General features: G+C 39.5%; 1 protein-coding gene and 1 pseudogene across 1 annotated transcript in view; both read right to left on the reverse strand.

Annotated features, from left to right (window-relative positions):
- LOC115733737 (probable disease resistance protein At4g27220) overlaps positions 1-20,359 on the reverse strand; it is a 191,802-nt gene that overhangs the window by 107,583 nt on the left and 63,860 nt on the right. The window lies entirely within an intron of this gene.
- LOC115733895 lies at positions 380-4,858 on the reverse strand (annotated as a pseudogene).

The following is a 20,359-nucleotide window of genomic DNA, read 5'->3' on the forward strand; positions in this document are numbered from 1 at the left end:
TACGTGCTCAGGTGGCGCCCGTAATCAGAAAATTCTTGCTGTTTTAGCATTTAAGAGTGTTGACACTCAAAAATCAGTTCTTAATTTCTCAGCATTGATTTCTCAATTTCTGAATCGGTACGTTCATGTAGATTTGAATATGGCTCAGCAAACAGAGTAAAAATATTGCTTATATCGCTTATAAAAATAAACAAACAAAAAGCATTTTCATTATCCGTTAAAATGTTAAGACAAAAACTGTTGTCGTCAAATGAAATCATTTTTTATTGACTAATTATGCCAAGTGATTAATTTTAAGAAAATAATTTACAAATCATCCATTTTTCGTGAAACAAATGAAACGCGGACGTCGGGGAAAGAGTCTTCGGTACAGAATCGAAACTAGCACCGGAAAACAACAAAACATGAACAGACAAGAGTCTTCCTTCGATTGATTCACCGCTGCTGAATAAAGAAGACATGGTTAAGAATCCTGAACTCATATCAATGCTGGGAACTTCCTAGAGTAACACATTTCATGATCACCTCAATCAATGTGAATCTGGTCCTCACCACCATTTTCGAAGATGGAAACTCTGAACACAACAACATCCCTATCAATGAGCTCAAACACACGCAGGCATTTCCTACAAGCAAATGAGTTTCTCTGGCAAATGCAGCCCAACCAGCAGAAAAGTACACTCGGGTTTGGTGCGTAAATCTTAAGAGCTTCACCGGCCACGATCTATCTGAATACCTAAGAGTTACCATTCCCTCGAATTCTTCAAAATGTTGCTCGGCGAATCGACGAGGAACATGCTGCACATGAGTCAACATTTGAACGATCAATGTATGCTGAAAGAAGGACAATAACGTATGCATGCACTCTTGGTTAAAAAAAACACACACACATAAGGCCATTTTTGTGAGTTTCGGGAGCTTTAGGCATTTAGGATTAAGAATAGGCATAATCAGACCTGCTTTTAGTCTTGAGAGGCTCATGAAAGCCATCGGTCTTAACCCGCGATGCAAAGCATTTTGAACAAATTACTGCCATATATTGCCACTTTAGGTTAGTACTCGATTCAAGTGACCATCCATCCTTTCACGCGAAAGTGATGAAGCAGCTTGTCTAGGATATCCAAGTGAATGGATAGTCCCGACCTCCTAATTACAGCCTTTACTTCTGTTTTTCCTGAATCCGCGTCACTCCACCACTGGGATGCCCCACGATCACTCCAAAGTAAATAGCATGTTATATGGTTCCCAATACAAACCAAATCAGCACAAAACCGAGGCAAGATTAGATAAGAGATCGTAATCAAACTTCAGATATGACAGTGATGGATTAGGCTCAAGATTGTACCGCTCTCTTAAAATGACCCTGGTGTATCACCAGTTTGAAGAAAGGATGCTCCGAATCAAATTCACTGGCTAATTCAGGAGTAGTGAGAGGCCTCGGAGTAGGATCAAGAAATACCGGCTCAGAATGGTTCATTCTGCATCTAGACTGTTTGTTCCTGCCTGGAGTTAAAAAGGAGAACTTCAAGAGACATTATTGGTGTGAATATTTCTTTAATTGACTATGAAGATCATTAGCATAGAACTTATGCCATGCCATAAACAGACTAAAGTTTCACTTCAAACAATGGAAATCAAGTTTCTACCTGCACTGCTGAAAATGTAGACTCTGAACACAATATCATCTTTATCAATTAGCTCGAACACGCAGACATTTCCTACATGCAAATGAGTTTCTCTGGCAAATGCAGCCCAACCAGCAGAAAAGTACACTCGGGTTTCGTGCGTAAATCTTAAGAGCTTCACTGGCCACGATCTATCTGAATACCTAAGAGTTGCCGTTCCCTCGAATTCTTCAAAATGTTGCTTGGCGAATCGATGGGGAACATGCTGCACGAGTCAACATGTGAACGATCGATGAATGCTGAAAGAAGGACAATAATGTATGCATGCCCTCTTGGTCTAAAAAAAAAAAAAGCACACAAGGCCATATTTGTGAGTTTCAGGAGCTTTAGGCATTTAGGATTAAGAATAGGCGTAATCAGACCCACCGTTAGTCTTAAGGGGCTCATGAAAGCCATTGATCTTAACCCGCGATGCAAAGCATTTTGAACAAATTACTGCCATATATTGCCACTTTAGGTTGGTACTTGATTCAAGTAACCGTCCATCCTTTCACGCGGAAAGTGATGGAGCAACTTGTTGAGGATATCCAAGTGAATGGACAGTCCCGACCTCCTAATTACAGCCTGTACTTCTGTTTTTCCTGAATCCGCGTCACTCCACCACTGGGATGCCCCACGATCATTCCAAAGAAAATAGCATGTTATATGGTTCCCAATACAAACCAAATCAGCACAAAACCGAGGCAAGATTAGATAGAGATCGTAATCAAACTTCAGATATGACAGTGATGGATTAGGCTCAAGATTGTACCACTCTCTTAAAATGACCCCGGTGTATCACCAGTTTGAAGAAGGGATGCTCCGAATCAAATTCACTGGCTAATTCAGGAGTAGTGAGAGGCCTCAGAGGAGTAGGATCACAAAATACCGGCTCAGAATGGTTCACTCTGCATTTAGACCGATTGTTCCTGCCTGGAGTTAAAACGAGAATTTTAAGAGACATTATTGGTGTGAATAGTTCTTTAATTGACGATGAAGATCTTTAGCATAGAACGAGTTTCACTTCAAACAATGTAAATCAAGTTTCTACCTGCGCCGCTGAAAATGTAGATTCTGAACACAATATCATCTCTATCAGTTAGCTCGAACACGCAGACATTTCCTACATGCAAGCGAGTTCCTCTCACAAATGCCATCCAACAAGAAGAGAACATCGCCCACTAGGATAGCTTCTAAGCTTCACCGGCCATGTTCTGTCTGAATGCCTGAGAGTCGCGATTTTCTTAATTTTTCGAATGTGCTGCATGATGAAACTACGAGGAACATTCTGCCCAGACACATGTTTGAACAACCCATGCTTTAAAAAGAAAGACTGAGGAAGCATTCCCTTATTCAAGCAAGCAAGCAAAATGTAGATAGATATGGTAATTTTAGTAACTCTCATCAATAGTCTTAACAGGACAAAAGACAGAACGTCAAAGTCTGTGCTCTTAGAATTAGCATGAGGGGTAGAGGATCTATGCCTTTTTAAACAAATGGGAACGAACAGATCCAAGGAAAACGCTACGAAGTTCCCTGCAGAAATCCAATCAGCTTAAGAAAAAAGCCAAAATAGTAATGAATTAAACTCTCAATCTTACCACTATATCATGTTTAATGTGAAATGGCCGGATCACCACCTTGAAAAAAGGATACTCTGAGTCAAATTTGCTAGCCAATTCAAAACTAGAGAGAGGCCACGAACTTGTAGAACCACCAAAAACTGGCTTAGAATGGCTAGCTCTGCTTCTAGACTCTCCGACCCTGTCTATTCTTAAAAAACAATGAAATACTTAGATTATGCCAATTTGAAATTTTCATTGGTTGATTTACTTACCATGAACATATTTAACGCAGAATGGAAGAAACAACCGTCATGGAAATCAGATTTAGATAAGTTGACCAAATGAAAAATTCGCTTCTCTTCACCAAAGAAGTTGTAACTACTTAACCACTATAAGCATGACGAAAATCATAATGTTATCAGTCAACATAAACAAGCTTATCAAAAAGTTCTCAAGTACTAAAAAAAGAACTAGCAAAGGAGAGAACTCTGCAAGAAGAAACAAGACTCACAAAATGACAAGACACACCTTCGAGATCTTGTGATGAGCAGCATGGACTCAACTGAGAACATGGTGAATGAGGTTCGACCCTCATTTTTTGACGAGGAGCGCAATCCTCCGAAACTTCAAGTTCTACCACATCCTCTCTCTTTGGCGATATAAATCCACTCCCGAGGTTCGATATGCCGCTCGACGAATAATCGATCTCTGAAGCACTCTTATCGAATATCATCATGTGAAAAGTGGAGTTCCCTTCATATTTGAAAACTACGAGGTGACCATGACCAATGGAGTAATGCTGCATAAATTCTCGCCACCCTTTCCACAACCAAATAATGCCATTGTTTCGCTTTTCTACTCCTATAGTCCAGGTCAAACTGCCCGGAACCTTGAGTGGCACCAAGCTTGAGAGATCCTTTCCATATCTTCCTAAGAATTTTTTTGGAATCCCCTATTAAGGAAAACTCAAGTTATAGCTTATAGGTCCAGGACTCAAATTCATCAAAATCGAAAGTGCAGGGAAAAAAGGAAGAGCACTGGGCAAATTTTAGGTTCTGCAACAGGGCGATGAAAGATCGGTTTGAACACAAGCAGGGTGTCACCGGGCAAGTAAGGGTGACTTCCAGTTATAGTTGCTTCATTTGACAAGAGACAAGCTGGAGACCCAACATCTTTCTCCACTCCACACTATCCTTAGCCAACCAATCCTCAATTCCAAGTTAAAGCGCTGATTTTTATCTAGAATAATTCAAAATTGAACACTTTTTTCTTCGGGGTTGTGGTTCTTTCTTTCTTTTCGCAAGAATCAAAATGTTGATACAAAGCCAAACGCATAGAAAGATCTCCAGATTGTTTTGTACACAGCACGAGGGCGACAGTTCTAAACCAAGACAGAAACTGTCGAGACACTGGAGCTGAATCATAAGAAACAGACTGCGAAAATGTTGAACTTACGAGCTTCCCAGATTGAAGGGTGTCAGAGAGAATGATCTTGAAGAAGTGAGGACTCTCAAGACGTGGTCCAGTCGCGATATCTAGCCCGGCACTTCCATCTTCTGTCCGCCGACGCCGACCGCAAGCCATGTACGGTAGTGTCACGGGGGGTCACTGAAGGAGGAGGAGGAGGAGGAGGTGGTGGTGGTTTGTGCGATTTGCCCTTGCGTTCTTGAGCAACCTTGTCATAAAAGAACGGAAAATGTCCCCCTAGGGGTCTGCCTGAACCTTAAGTGCCGAGCAACATTTTTTTTTAAATTTTATTATTATTTTATTTTAATCATTTTTTAATTTCTTTTTTTTGTTTTCTTTTAATATTTTGTTATTATTCAATTTGTTTTCATTTAATCATTTTTAATTTCTTTTTCTCATCGCTCTGCGGCCCCGTCACTTCGTTCGTGCGTTCACTCGCTCGTGCACCATGATGATGCGCCTCGACTCCATGACCCCGTTGTCTCGCTCGCTTGTTTGTTCGTTCGCTCGCTCGTTCTTCTTTTTCTTGTTTTCTCTTAATCATTTTTTTATTATTCAATTTGTTTTCTTTTAATCATTTTTTTAATTTTTTTTTCTCATCGCCTTGCTCGTGCACCATGATGATGCGCCTCAACTCCACAGTCCCGTCGCCTCGCTCGTTCGTTAGTTCGTTCACTCGCTCGTTCTTCTTTTTCTTGTTTTCTCTTAATCATTTTTTTATTATTCAATTTGTTTTCTTTTAATCATTTTTTTAATTTCTTTTTCTCATCGCCTTGCTCGTGCACCATGATGATGCGCCTCAACTCCACAGTCCCGTCGTCTCGCTCGTTCGTTAGTTCGTTCGCTAGCTCGTTCTTCTTTTTCTTGTTTTCTCTTAATCATTTTTTTATTATTCAATTTGTTTTCTTTTAATCATTTTTAAAATTTCTTCTTCTCATCGCTTTGCGGCCCTATCGCCTTGCTCATTTGTTCACTCGATGACATGCCTCGACTCCACGGTCCCGTCGCCTCGCTCGTTCGTTAGTTCGTTCATTCGCTCGCTCGTTTTTCTTTTTTCTTGTTCTCTTTTAATCATTTTTTATCATCCAATTTGTTTTCTTTTAATCAATTTTTAATTTCTTTTTCTCATTGCTCCGCAGCCCCGTCGCCTCACTCGTTCGTTTGCTCGTTTGTTCATTCATTAGCTCGTTCATTTTTATTTTTATTTTTTTCTTTTAATCATTTTTTCATTATTCAATTTGTTTTCTTTTAATCATTTTTTAAAAGAAATTAAAAATGAGCAAGGCGATGGGGCCGCGGAGTCGAGGTGCGTCATCGTGTTGCACGAGCGAGCGAGGCGATGGGGCCACGGAGCAACGAGAAAAAGAAATTAAGAAAATGATTAAATCAAAACAAATTGAATAAAAAATGATTAAAAGAAAACAAGAAAAAGAAATTAAAAAATGAGTAAAATAAAATAATAAAAAAATTACAAAAATCAAAATGTTGATACAAAAAGATGTACGGTTGCTCGGCACTTTGAATGCCGAGCGACACGCAAAACACTAAATAATTTTTTTTTCGGATATGACATTCTTTGGAGCCTACGTAGTTCCTTTTTTTTTTTTTTTTTTTTGGGGCCATGTTTTGGTTTGAACGCTGGGAAGGGGGAACGTCGATGACCCCCTATAGAAGCCAACGCCAACTCGAACAGCTCGCAGCCGGAGTGTTGAGGCCGCTCTTATCGGGAACCTCTACCTCTAGTTCTCTCCTGCTTCGTCTGGAGTATCTACACTTATTTTGTTTGTGCAATTGGATCCTTTATTTCTTTATGGAATCAACTCCTGTAACTCTACCCTATTCTCAACCAAGAGTGGGAGACCGAGAAAGACGCGAGGAGAGGTGAAGGACTTGGTGGTGCCCGCCACCACCAGCGGTCGGTGATGGTCGGAAAATGTAAGTTACCGGTTCTTATGGGAGTCTACCTACTCACATTCTCGAGCTAATTATTCAATTAACCTAGTTTGGACCCAATCAAGTCCATAACAAATCGCAACTTATGGTTTATGCTTTAACATGCAAAAAATTTTACTTTGGAGTCAGTCACTAATCTCTTTACGATATGTCAATTAGACACCTCCATAAATTTTACTTTGGAGTCGCCACTAATCTACAAAAAAATGTTACTTTGAATGGTGCAACGCATTGTCCTCTTCGGTGCAAAAACTTCGAGTCTTGAGCATGTCTATTCATAATTTGTCATTCCTTCAACTCAACGGCAACAACCTGTCAACCACAGTTCCTGAGTTCTTCGCTAGATTCCCCAATCTAACTACTCTTCGTCCGATTTATTGTGGGTTGCATGGAGAGTTTCCTTTTAAAATCTTTCAAATGCGGACACTTCAGACCCTTGACCTTTCTTGCAACCAACTTCTTCGGGGGTCCTTTGCCCAATTTTCCGGAGGACGGTTCTCTTGATACTTGTGGTCCTCGGTAAAATCTCAGAAGTTCGTCTAGTTTAGAATTGTTAATTGCGGTTTGAGTCGATTGATCCCGACCTCCATTTCGACATGTCTTTGAGCAATCTTATGGGTTCGGTTTCTTCATTTAGTATGTCCAAGCATCTGACACGGATTATGCTATCCTGCAATGCTCTAACTGGAGAGCTTCTGAGCCTTGTAAAAGTAGATTTGCGGTACAACTCATTAGACGGAACCATTCCCTTGTCCCTCTTTACACTTGCTTCAATTAAGGCGATAGAAATTTCCAACAGTCAGTTTTCTGGTGAGCTGAGTGGTTCTCTAAATGTCACTTGCTGTCAACTAAACGCGCTCGATTTGAGCAGCAACAACTTAAAGGAACCCATACCAGTGTTTATTTTCGAACTTCAAGGACTTTAAACTAACTCTCACTTTCTCCTAACAATTTCAGTGGCTCATTGCACATTGATGTGTTTCAGCCGTTCAAGAACCTCACTTATCTCGATATTTCCCACAATTGTTTGTCAATTGATGCTACTGCATCCACTTCTGCTTTGTTCGGTTCCACTACTCTTTACACTATAAACCCGTCTTCCAGTCAACTGAGTTCGGTTCCTGAATTTTCTTCTCTCTCTCAAAGAATCATTTCCATGGCCCTGTGCCGGGGTCTGGGTAGCACCGACACGCCTAGAAGGCCGTCGCGTCGGTATCGGACACGTGTCGAACACCGACACCCGTCCGACACGCTCAGAGACCCGTCCGACACGCGGTCAACGCGTGTCGGACATCCGACACCTGGTCAACACAGGCGACTCGCCGGCCACACGCGCGTCGTTGAGGAAGGAGAGCAGGCAAAGAACGGAACTGGAGGGCAGAGATCGGCGGAAGAGGGGGAGTCGACTTCGAGGATCAAGAGACAACCAGAAAAGTGAATCGGCGAGAAATAGAAGCAGCCACCGCCGTTGAGGCTGCGGTGGAAGCTGAAAGGGAAGGAGATAGGTGTCTGGAAGGGACCTGCCTCCATTTAGGTCTTCGGTAGAGGTGGCACTCAAAGGAGGCGAGGTAGGCATTGCGAGAAGGCTGATGGAGGAGCGGGGCCAGATCCAAATCTCGATCGAACCCGTCCTCTGCTTAGGAAGAAGTCTCTGCCTGGATGGAGGGAGGGAGAGAGATGATGGAGAAAATGGAGAGAGAAAGTGAAGGAGACGATAAGATACGTGGCTGTGCAAACAGAAAAGGACGTGTCCCATCACATGAGCTGGAACGCAAGAGGCAATAGCCAAGCTGCAGTACACAAAAATATCTATTTACTCCATTTTGATTTTTTTTTCCTTGATTTTTTATATTTTTTGGCCAAGAGGACTCTATCTTGGTTAACGAGATTACAATTTATCCCAATTTTAATGTAAATTCATTTAAGTTTTTTTTTAATTTATATATTTATGTATTTGAATAAATCAATTACAAAATATTAATTTTAAATATATATTTAATATATAACATGTCCCCGACGTATCGAAATTTCTTATTTTTGAAAAATTACGTGTCGGAGTGTCGAGCCGTGTCGTGTCCCGTGTCGCGTATCACTGTCGGTGCTATTTAGGCCAGGATCAGTTTGCCAAGCGTAGTCTGTACTTGACCTTTGCAACAACAATTTCATGGGAACCATCCTCAGTGCTTAATGTTGCGGAGACTCAAGATGTTGAGTTTTGATCGGTAGTTTTAAGATTATTGCATGAATATTTACAAACGATTCTAGCGCGATAAATCACCGTATTGATCGTCGATTTTATTAGAAATTTTGTTCATGAAAATTATTTTTTTATCGCACAGTGAGATAAATCCCGTTGAGACGAGAAAAACGATTGGTGATAGTCCTATGGGAACGACGTACGCGCTGGATGCGTATAGAAAGAAAATTGTCGCGCCGGATGAACAGTGAAGAAATTGGTCCACTGGTTCGGCGTGCAGTGAAAAAAAAAAAAGGAAAGGGAATAGTTGCGTCAGTAGGCGCAAAAGAAGAATGGAGCAGCGCGTGCATGAGGAGCGTGCATTGCACGCACCACTCCAACTGCAGGAGCGTGCAAGCCATGCGCCAAAGATTCTGTGCAGGGTCAGCAGTGTGGGCGCGTGCGAGCTGCTGTAGCAGAATTTTTTGTTTTCCCAGATTGCATAGTGTTTGGTTCTACCCTCCCTCACGCAAGAATATTCCTGTTTTGCAACTGGGTGACAATTTTGCGATTTTTTTTTTAGCACGTAAATTTCCTGTTTTTCCTTAAATTAAAAATACATATGAAAAATACGGATATAATTTGGGATATTATTGCAATTTTTTGGCTATATTTCCCTATATATATTTTTTGAAAATACAGAATATTGCTTTCATGTAAATGACCACTCATGGTTCACGGATAGCATGTATAAAAATGCTTGTAAGTTTAGTTCGAAGCAAACTTGAACAATGGTAGGAGATTATGTTATCTTATATTTTGCATTTGATTATGATCGATGCATGAATTGCATGCATCATGCTATGCCTATATGATTAAGAGATAAATGATCAATGGATCATGTGTCTTGATTATTTTTTCTAGTGGGAGTTCGTAGGTTGGTAGAATTCGATGGAATTCTCACCTACAACTTGAATTTTGTGCGAATTGAACTAAATGCCCGATAGTGATACAATCATAACACAGAAGTTGATTGGGAACATGGTGAACTTTCGTTTCGGTGTCTTTTGTCAAATTATCATTTATTTAACTTGCTCTTTGCTGCAAAATTAATTATATGTGTTAATGTGAAAGATGTGCTAGTATTAATTATGCGCTTATTCTGTCAATATAGAATTACCATTGACTATGGCTTCTGCATCTAAGACCATTATGGCTGACCTCAATAAGGGTGAAAAATTGAACGGTGACAATTATGATATTTGGCACCGAAAGGTTCGAGACATCCTTGAAGAACAAGAGGTTTTGGAAACCCTCAACCACACCATGGATCAACCTAAGTAAGGAAATTCTGCTCAACACGTAAGAGATCTAGAAGCTTATCTAGCTTGGAAAAAGGAAAATAGCATTGCTCGCATCATATTGCTCTGTATGTAGGATGATCTCATGTGCGAGTTTGAAGGACTTGAGAATGCTCAAGATATTTGGACTACTCTGAAAGAAAAGTTTGGGAGCACGTCTGCTACTAAATTAAGGAGGCTCACTATCAAGTTTGACACCTTTCGAAAGCATCAAAATCAAAATATGAGGCAACACCTTCGGGAGATGTCAAACATGATACGAGAGCTCAAGACAGCAGGCCATATTCTAAGCGATGAGCAACAAGTTCAGGCCATTATTAGGTTTCTTCCCGAAAGTTGGGAGCATATGAAAATCAACATGATGCATAATGAGAATATCACAACTTTTGATGATATAGCGCGTCATTTGGAGTTAGAAGATGAGCGCCTAGAGGCTGCTAAATCTTCTATGCATGCTTATGTTGCTAAAACCGGTTCGCGTAAAGCTTTAAGCTTTAAGCGTAAAAGGAACTATAAGTTCAACAACAAAGGGAAGGAGACCGATCGGGCATCCAAAAGAGCCAAAACCCTTGAGGCAAGAAGCGTCCTAGAAAGAAGGCCAAGGCCAAAATGATCTGTTACAATTGTGGCAAAATGGGTCATTTCGCTCGTGAATGCACCGAGCCAAGGAAGGTAAATGATTACTCCATTATTTTAAGTAATGCTTTTGTTTATAGCATCGTAATGCATGCTGAATCACATCCTACGTGGACTATAGACTCGGGAGCCACGCACCATGTAGCTAGAGACCGAGGAGCATTTATGAAGTATCATCGGATACCGCTAGGAAAAAGATGGATATATGTTGGAAATAACTCCAAAATTAAAGCAAAGGGTGTTGGCCCATGTAAATTAAATTTACATGGTGGTTGAACTCTGTTCCTACATGATGTCCTCTATGCTCCCGATATTCGGCGAAATTTGGTCTTTGTAGTTGTTCTTCTATGCTTAGGTTATGTTTTAAATTTTCATGGTGATTGTGTTGACATTAAGTTTGGAACGACTTATTATGGTTCTGATTATGTCTTGAATGGTTTTATGATTTTAGACATTGACAATAATATGTACAATGTTAACGTAAATGATTGTTTTTCTTTAATTGCATCTTCTCAAAATGTAAATATTGATGCAAATGTTTGGCATGCTAGACTAGGTCACATTGGGTTAGATAGAATGAAAAGATAGTTAGAGAAGGCCTTTTAGGGTCACTCGCTAAGATCGATTTACCCACATGTAAACGCTGTCTAGCAAGAAAGACAACTAGAAAACTATTTGGTAAAGGAACTAGGGCTAAATTTCCATTGTAATTAGTACATTCCGATATTTGTGGTCCATTAAATGTGAAGGCGAGGCATGGAGCCCCATATTTCATCACATTTATAGATGACTTCATATGCTTCGATTATGTTTTTTCGATCTCCCATAAGTCAGAAGCATTAGATTGCTTTAGACGATATATGAGTTTAGTAGAGAACCAGTTAGATAAAACAATAAAAACATTAAGAACTGATCACGGGCGTAAGTATCTATCTAAGCAATTTAAGGCTCTTTGTAATGAAAAGGGTATTAAAAGGCAATTGACTATTCCTTATACCCCACAACAAAATGGGATAGTTGAGAGAAGGAATAGAACCCTATTAGAAATGGTTAGGTTTATGATAGCACAAACAAATTTACTGATCTCATTCTAGGGAGATGCATTATTAACTACTGCATATATACTTAACCGTGTACCTTCTAAGTCGGTCACTTCCACTCTTTATGAATTATGGACCAGTAGAAAATTAGATTTAACCAAACTGCGACCTTGGGGGTGCGGAGGATATGTTCATGACTCTTCCCATAAATATGAAAAATTAAGTCATAGAGGGAAGAAATATATTTTTATTAGATATTACGAGCACTCCAAAGGGTATGTGTTCATAGGTGAACAGGCTGATGGAAGTGTGACCGAAATGGAATCACGAGATGTCACGTTCTTAGAGAACGATTTTCCTAGTAGAGGTGAAATCGATAAGAATTTAAGATTATATGAGATGGAAAATTCTAATAACGCACCCACTAATGTTGATGAAGAAAATAATGATTTACCTCAACATACTAGACCTAGTAGGAGTGTTGCATTGTCTAGTGAACCGAACTCGCAAGGACTTCGATTACGTAAAAGTAATCATATAAGCATTCCTTGTCGTCGTTTTGAGATTGAAGGGGAAGCATTTATGGTTGCTTCACAATGCGATGCAGACCCTAATACAATTGAAGAGGCTTTGTCATCTCCCGACAAGGAAGAATGGAAAAATGCTTTGGAAGATGAAATGGAGTCTATGAGAGCAAACCATGTTTGGGACTTGGTTGATCTACCACCCGGACGCAAAGCAATTGGAAATAAATGGATTTTCAAGATCAAACGTAGGGTGGATGGATCCATTGAAAAGTATAAGGCTTGCCTTGTGGTGAAAGACTATACTCAATAAGAAGGTATAGATTATGAGGAAACTTTTTCACCGGTTGTAAGGTTTGCCTCCATACGCCTTATCCTAGCTATAGTCACAAATTTAGACTTAGAATTACATCAAATGGATCTGAAGACAACATTTCTCAATGGAGAACTAGATGAAGAAATCTATATGAAGCAACTAATATGTTTTATAGCTAAAGGCCAAGAGTGAAAAGTTTGCAAGCTTCATCGTTCAATATATGGCCTTAAACAATCATCTAGATAGTGGTACCTTCGTTTTCATCAAGCCATAACTTCTTTTGGGTTTGTGATGATTGAAGAAGATCACAGTGTGTATGTCAAACGATCTGAAAATAAATTTGTGATTTTATCACTCTATGTGGATGATATTCTATTAGTTGGGAATATAAGGGTCTAGTTATCATCATAAAAGAATGGTTGTCCTCCACTTTTGAAATGAAGGACATGGGAGAAGCTGCTCATATTTTGGGAGTGAAGATAGAAAGAGATCATTCACGACACCTTCTTGCTCTATCTCAAGAGTCTTATATAAAAAAGATTCTTGAACGATTCAATATGCAGCATTATAATCCCAATGATACCCCTATCATGCAAGGCGAACGCCCGAGTTCTGATATGTATCCTAAGACTCTAAGAGAAAAGAAAGAAATGGAAATTATTCCTTACTCTAGTGCTATCGAGAGTTTAATGTATGCTATGATATGTACTCGACCCGACATATGTCATGCCGTGGGGATAGTGAGTCGCTACCGGTCAAATCCTGGCCAAGAACATTAGAAAGCAATCAAGAGGATCCTAAGATACTTGAAAGGCACAACGGACTATCGACTTTGTTATCAAGGAATTGATTTACACTTAATTGGTTACTCCGATGCTGATTGGGGAGGAGATTTTGATGAGCGCAAGTCGACATCCGGATATGTGTTCTTGCTTAATAAAGGTGCGATTTCTTGGAATAACAAGAAACAGACATGCACAGCTCTATCTACAATGGAGGCTAAATTTATTGCATGTTGTCACAACTCCTCTCTAGTCCTACATTGCCTAGGAGGAGGTCTTGGGAAGGCTTTATAAGCCTTGGGGCGCCCTTAGACTTGCAAGACGCGTTTTCTGGGAGTTGTATGGGCGACGCTTGGAGGAACAAAACCATGAGAACTGTGTGTTCAAAGCAGACAATATCTTATAAAGTGGCGCAGCGGAAGCGCAGTGGGCCTAGGCCGTTACGGTTGGTATCAAAGTCAACCTTCGACAGCGTGTGGGGCCACAGCGGGCTCTTATTAGTGCTAGAGGGCACAGCGAGGACGCTATGCCTTTGAGGGGGGAGTTTGTCACAACTCCTCTCTAGTCCCACATTGCCTAGGAGGAGGTCTTGGGAAGGCTTTATAAGCCTTGGGGTGCCCTTAGACTTGCAAGACTCGTTTTCCGAGCGTTGTATGGGCGACGTTCGGAGGAACAAAACCGTGAGAACCGTGTGTCCAAAGCGGACAATATCTTGCAAAGTGGTGCAGCAGAAGCACGGTGGGCTCAAGCCGTTACACATGCTCTGCTACGGTATAAGAAGCAGTATGGCTCAAACGTTTCTTTGAAAATTTAGTCATAATCACCGATGTTCAAAAATTAGTGACAGTTTATTGTGATAGTCAAGCAGCCATTGCCTATGTGAAAGATCCCAAGTATCATGGTAGGACAAAGCATATTGACATAAAGAATAACTTCATCGGAGATGTAATACGCGAGAATGAAGTAATCCCTACAATATATTTCTATGAACAAGATGGTTGCTGATCCATTCACTAAAGTTGTTCCTAAAGACGTGTTCTTGATGCATAGAATGTCTTTAGGGTTGCGTAGAATATAATATGTAATATTGTCGAGGATTGTTATATTATGTATATGTACTATATACGATCTGTACTTATTATTGAATGAATTGATGTTTTATTCTCAAGTACAACTCATTATAAGACTCGCATAAGCACACATATTCTTGAAAAGTATGTCACTATGCAATGATTGGCTCACTCACACGAGCAATCACCTCAAGCGCTGTAATAAGTGAGTTGAGACGAGACAGTATCTACGAAAGACCTTGGAAGAGCAAATTCAGTACATAATATATTTATGTCACCTTTATTGGAATCAAGATGAGGTCTATGATTTATATATGATGAGACCGAACATGGTACTCCCACAATCATGAATGCCTGATGGAAGCCGGATGCGAGTGCTTAATTGAGCTTTGTAGAGAGCGAGCCGATATAGCACTCGGGCTAAACATACGTACATGAAAAGCATGTGACTATGTTTAGGCTAAGATCCGTGTAGTGGATATATTTGATAAATGACATATGCTCTTGTGAAAAGAGAAATCCACTATAGCATGTAATTCATACTACATGTGCTTTATTCGACCAATAAAGAAAATGGGTATAATTATCTCTACTTACTCATCGTGTGAGTCCTTGAGGTAATTCATGAATTGATTACCTCAATTTGTACCCTATGTTACTTCTGACTATGTGCTCAAAGTAACGGATTAATGTTCTACTTTAACATGTTATCGGCGGTCATGAAAATTAATATGGTTTTATGGGACGTGTCTAGGAAAGCAGCTTGTTTTGAAATGGAGAGAGATATGACGTGAAGGAAGAGTATTGTTGTTTTTCATCTATCACATGTATTTACTGGTCGACTAATTATATCGCTTATTGTGTGTGCGGATATAATTGCAAATACATAGTGGATTAAAGAATGTCAAGTATAGCTTTTAAGGGTTAGGTATACTTAGACCGATGTAACAAAATATGCCTGGGCTCTTGTGAGACATCATATTTTTTTTTTTTTTGAGGTTGTAGCTGTTATGTATTCCTAATAGGTGCGTAGGAATCGAGCTCCCAAGTGCGGTGTACTCATTGGTCGCATGACGTATTTGCAAGTATGAATTGATTCCAAAGTAGACGATGTTAATTGCCTTATATTCTTAATAGAGTATTATCATGCCCTTCATGTCCGAGTGGGAGATGTAATAATACGTACATGAAGAGATATATTTGATACGTCCATCAAAGGGTGCATTTGAGAGGACCCCACGAACATGTGCTTTTTCAAAATGTTGCCTTCTTATCTTCTTATAGGTAAGATGTGAAGGGGCACGAAGATAGAAGATGAGAAAAACGTTAGATTAGAAAACCAAAAGAGACGAACGTACGTTTTTCTCTCGTTCCCTCTCTCCCTCTCTCAAGAACCATAAAACAAACGAAAGGCAATTCACCGTTACTTTGAGAATCGATTTGCATTGATATTGTGAAACAAGAATACTTTCCGCATGTGATTGTATTCGACTTGTCGTGAGTTTGAAGATTCGTGGAGGACGCTCGGAGATTCAACGAAGTTTTTGGGTAAATTCCGTAATGGAACATCGATAGAGGTTAGTAGAATTTCTCAATGTTAAAATTTCAACACCTCTATATAATCTCAATCTCAATTTCAATCTTAATATCCATCTCTTCACTCCACCGCTCACGCCTTTGACGAGTCCCCGCATCTCAAGACGATGTCGTTGAGATCGGAGAGCGGAATTACCTACATGAATGACACTCCCCTTCTTTGTTATCATCGTCGTCCGTAATTGTGGAATGGAAGAAGAAGAAGAAGAAGAAGAAGAAGAAGAAGAAGAAGAAGATAACTCTGATTAGTTTTGACTTAAAGAGATTGCTAGAAATTGACTTATCTAATACATAAAGAAAAGCCTGAAAAAAAAATACATAAATAAAAGGGCTACTTAATTCATTCTCTAGAAAAAAAAAAACAATTGATGGTAGTTGGAATCTTTTCAACTATACAGTTAGTACTTATCAATTATGGTGGCGATTCTATGTTTGGAAAGAAACTACAGATAGGCTCTGTTTATTTTGCGAAAGAATGCAAAAATTTTGAAAAATATTTTTCAAGAAATCATTTTGTAGAAAAATAACAATATTTTCTTGTGTTTGGTTGAAACCTAAAAATCAAACAGAAGGTAATGTCCAATGTTTGGAAAGGAAATAATTTTCCCTAATTTAAAAACACAGTTTCTATCGGCCGAAATTTTTTTTTTCTTTGATTGTTCATTTTTCATGCCCCAAACGCAGTACAATGAGGAAAATATTTTTTTGAAAGATGTTTTCTGCGAGACAAACGAAGCGTTAGTGATCGCCAAATCTATCATTGTCTCACATTGAAGTTCATACATGCCACTATGCTTGATTCCTTTCATTATCACCAGAGCACCTCGAACAACCTTCAGAACTCCACCTTGTGAAGAATACCCGCATCCAGCTGAATCTAGGGCACCCAAGGAAATTAAGTTCTTTTTCAATTTCGAAACGTGTCTTACTCCAATCAATATCCTCACAATACCATCATACATCCTAATTTTAACATCACCAACTCCCACAACATCGTATTCAACGTTGTTCCCCAATTGCACTTTATTACTATCCGTGCACCGATAAGTAGCAAACCAGTTCCTGTTTGGTGTAGCATGAAAAGAATAACGGGAATCCATAATCCATCTGTCAAATGATGAATTCTCAGTGACAGACAAGACCCTATCGACACCATCAGAATTGTCGACTATAGCTGCAATATCATCTGCAGATTCAACTATAATTTCCTTGCCTGTTTCATTTTTCAACTTAAAACAATTCCTTCTAAGATGCCATCTCTCGCCATAATTCCAACAGATAGCACCACTAGTCCTAGACCGACTACGTCTATTCGAGTTCATACTACTACTGCTACCACGAATATTAGTTCTTCTTCTATTTTCACATACTAAAGCAGTAGATACATATTCATCAGATTCTCTTCTACGGTTGTTCTTACTTAAAATCAAATCTCAAATACCATCAAACGTCAAACTTATTGACCCGGAGGAATTACTAACAGCAATAACAGTAGTATTCTAACTATCGGGTAATGAAGATAACAGAATCAAAGCACATACCTCATCTTCAAGGTCAATATCAACCGAACTCAATTGACTAACAATCACATTGAATTCATTGATATGGTTAGCAATGAACACACCTTTGCTCATCTTCAAATTAAATAAACGTCGCATCAAATAGACTTTGTTGATCATAGAGGGCTTCTCGTACATATCCGACATGGCTTTCATCAAACCCGTAGTGGTCTTCTCTTTGACGATATTAAACGCAACGTTACGAGCCAACGTCGGTCGAATAACACCCAGCGCTCGTTTATCCAACAATTCCTAATCAGCTTGCTTCCTCGTCTCTGGTTTCTCCCCAAACGGGGACAAGTGCAGCTTCATCTAGTATAAATAGTCTTCAATCTGCATCTTCCGAAAACCAAAGTTCTTCCCCTCAAATTTGTCGATTTTCACTTTTAATTATTCTGTCGCCATCGATTTGCTTCAACTCGATAAGCCTAGCTTTGATACCAATTATTGCGCGGAACAAGTGATCGAATGATAAAATAGACAGAACAAGAAAATAAATCGGACACCAGATGTATATGGTTCAATCGTACGGACCTACATCCACGAGAAGAGCAGCAACGAATTTCACTATAGATCAAGTGATATACGGAGATTACAGACCAAATTTGAGTAACTTAAACACTCTCAATGTTTCCCAGCCCAATTACATCTAATAACGCACACAGTGTTTAGCCCCCAATTCCTAGTAAAATAATCTCTCAATCTCACAAATGAATTAAAATACAAATTCTTACCGCAAGAATTTCTCGACTAGGACACAAAGTTATTCAAGTAATTCCACGGACAGAATCCACGATGAAGTTAACCCACTGCCAGCACTTGTTGCCAGCACTTCTTGAAGACTTCACGTTTTTTTTTTCTCGTCTCTCCCTTCAAATCACAAGTACCTATTATAATATATATGTACCGAGACTGACTTTTGAAAGGATCCGTATCTTCCTTTTCTTCTTATCTTTTATTGACCAAGTCAAACTTCAAAGAAAACAAAGTCCGCTTGGACTTTCCAATTGAAAGCCAAGATCAAAACCGTATATCAAAGTGCATCCAATTTCAAATAGGAAGTATCCAATTCAAAATATTCAGATTTTGACTTCGGGTTCAAATTCGAGACATATTATAGCGGGATAACTCTTGTGAAGGAAGGAAACTGCAGCTCGTATTTGTTTGCTTCTTTGAGAGCCGTAGTTACCCGCGAACGTTTAGAAGTGAAGGTACAAGAAGCCCGCATGGCAGGGCACACCTTATGTTTGGAACTTTCCATCCGATCTGAATCAATCGGGCAGAGAACGTAAGAAAAAAACGAGGCAAAGCACATGCATTACTAATAGGCTAAGATTCACACACCTTTTAATCGTGTGCTAAAAGCTTTGGGTTCTTGATCGTTTGGAAGCCTTTCGATTTGGAACCCAGGTCAGAGATTACAGTCATCATTAACATCTCCCATTTTAGGCGGGACAAATTCGACAGTGTCGAGGTTCGATTTCTTGCCGTCATTAGCATTCATTAGCGGATAATCTATCTCCGTTGCCTTTTGTCAAATATGAGCACGTGAAAATCCAAGTCCCCCACGTACTTGAAGACTAAGGAGTGGCCCTCACAAATTGAGTAATGCTCCGCAAATTCCTTCCATCCCTTTGATAACCAATCCATATCATCCCATTTTTCCAATTCCACACTCCAACTTCCACCGTTCGGAACCCTCAAACGGACCGTTTCGGGAAGATACTTGCCATACTTTCTCATAAACATCTTCGGAATTCCCTAGTTTCTCATAAACAAGCAGTCTGGGATATGTTTTAACACGAACCGACTCGAAAGAAAAGGCTAGCGCGTAGAACGCGTCAGCCTTCCAAGCCTTGGTACATCCAAAAGAACGCTTAAAGAAAAGAACTTACAGTGCAAAGTGTGTGAGAGAGTGTTAGCTTACTCACCACTGAGATTCCGATAACTTGTTCAATTCCTTCTATTAGATCCTTCAAGAATATGGATGAATCAATATGAATCGACAAAGGTTATAAAGGGGGCAGGAACGTAAATGACAAGAAACTTAAATATACGGAGATTAGACGCAATCGTGGCTAGCCATGTAAATGCAAGGAAAGATAAATCATAGCAAAGTAAAGATAAATAAAATTATAAAAAGACGTTGAGTTTTGTAATTGATTGAGAGAAGTTTACAAGAAATGTATAGGTTTTTGTAACTATTTACAGATGGTTACAAATAATGGTTAAAGACATCGGTTAATGAATTCGCATGACTAAATAACTCGCTAATCCTATTTGGGGTTACAAGAAATCATTCTATAATTTCCGACTATTAAGCAACAAAATGCGTATAAACTTTTTTGTCATTGGTGTATTAAATGCTCATATCGAACCTCGATCTACCTATATTGACGGGGCTAAAAGCATTGTTGTGTCCCTGCCTTCTTAAGATGGGTTCGGCCCATTGAGAATATCAAGTCTAGCTCATGAGGAATTAGTAGGCTGATTATTCGAGATCACTTTTTTCGTCATGTTAGTAGAGCCATGCTCCGAATTGTCCATCAGATTCTAATATTTAGTAGAGTAATGTAGATAGGGAATTAGAAAAATTGCCTTATTTGTAAATGACTGTAGATCTAGATTTAAGTCAAGTAGTCATTTTTTT

This window comes from Rhodamnia argentea, chromosome 5, assembly GCF_020921035.1.
Source record: "Rhodamnia argentea isolate NSW1041297 chromosome 5, ASM2092103v1, whole genome shotgun sequence".
Classification (NCBI taxonomy): Eukaryota; Viridiplantae; Streptophyta; class Magnoliopsida; order Myrtales; family Myrtaceae; genus Rhodamnia; species Rhodamnia argentea.